This window comes from Otolemur garnettii, unplaced genomic scaffold, assembly GCF_000181295.1.
Source record: "Otolemur garnettii isolate 467f Iridium unplaced genomic scaffold, OtoGar3 scaffold00018, whole genome shotgun sequence".
Classification (NCBI taxonomy): domain Eukaryota; kingdom Metazoa; phylum Chordata; class Mammalia; order Primates; family Galagidae; genus Otolemur; species Otolemur garnettii.
The window spans coordinates 22424959-22426273 of record NW_003852413.1 but is presented as its reverse complement, the minus strand read 5'-3'; positions in this window follow the sequence as shown (position 1 = coordinate 22426273).

Below are 1315 nucleotides of genomic sequence, written 5' to 3'. Positions count from 1 at the left end.
GGACTACAGGCGCCCGCCACAATGCCCGGCCATTTTTTGGTTGCAGCCATCATTGTTGTTTGGCGGGCCCAGGCTGGGGATTCGAACCTGCCACCTTAGGTGTATGTGGCTGGCCCCTTAGCCTCTTGAGCTACAGGCGCCGAGCCTAAATAAGCATTTCTTGAGTACTTTCTATATATGCCAGGCACCGTGCTAGGCTCTTGACCTAGATTAAGGAGCAAGAGAAACTAGATCTCTACTGGCCTGGCACTTACAGTCTAGAAGGGGAAGCAGAAAAACAAGAAAACAGGTAAGATAATTACAGATTGTGGTAAGTTCTCTGAAAGAAACATAAGAGTGATGACTAAGAAAAACAGTACCTATTCTGGCAGGGTGGAGAAGATCATTATTCACATTGTGTACTTTGCATGTCAACCCACAACCCAGTCTACATAGCACACTCCCCCCTCACTGCCTCAGATAGCAGTTTCTCTCCTCAGGAGCCAGTGATTCTCATTCCTGATGGGTGGCTGAACCCTGGTCCCAATTCACCTCCTTGCCCCCATGTCCCTCACACCCACACCAGCCATTCAAGGATCCATCTAGCCATCTATCCAAGGGGCAGTCCTCACTAATTACAGTGTTCTGAAATACTGGCTTGCCAGCCTTTCATTAGCAGAATGCAGGCCCCTCCCAAGTCTCCTCCCACCTGGCCCCTGTGCCCTCTTCCTCTCTTCTCCCCTGCAGACCCAAAGGTGCTTCTGCCAAGCTGTTATCAACAAACATTTATAAAGCACCTGGTGCCAGGCATTGTGCCAGGTGTTTGAGATATGTGAGTGAATGAAACAGACAACAATCTCTGCCCTCTTAGGGCCTATGTGAGTCAGGAAACTACAAACAACACACAAAGAAGTAAAGCACAGAACAGATCAGAAGCTAGGTGCTGCAGAGAAAGATGAAGCGGGGAGGAGGGGCTAGGAGTGGGGATGGGTGGTAAGTGGCAAGTTGAAATAGAGAGGTCAGGAAAGACCTCCCTGAGAAGGAGTCACTGTGTCTAGAGCTGAGGGAGAGAGAAAGGGAGGATATTCACCTGCAGAGGGGGGGATGCAATAACAAACACAGACTTTTTTTTTTTTTTAGTAATTTATAGGGTTTTTTTTTTTTTGAGACAGAGCCTCAAGCTGTCCCCCTGGGTAGAGTGCCGTAATGTCACAGCTCACAGCAACCTCCAATTCCTGGGCTCAAGCGAGTCTCCTGCCTCAGCCTCCCAAGTAGTTGGGACCACAGGCGCCCGCCACAATGCCCAGCTGTTTTTTTTTTTTTTTTTTTTTGGTTG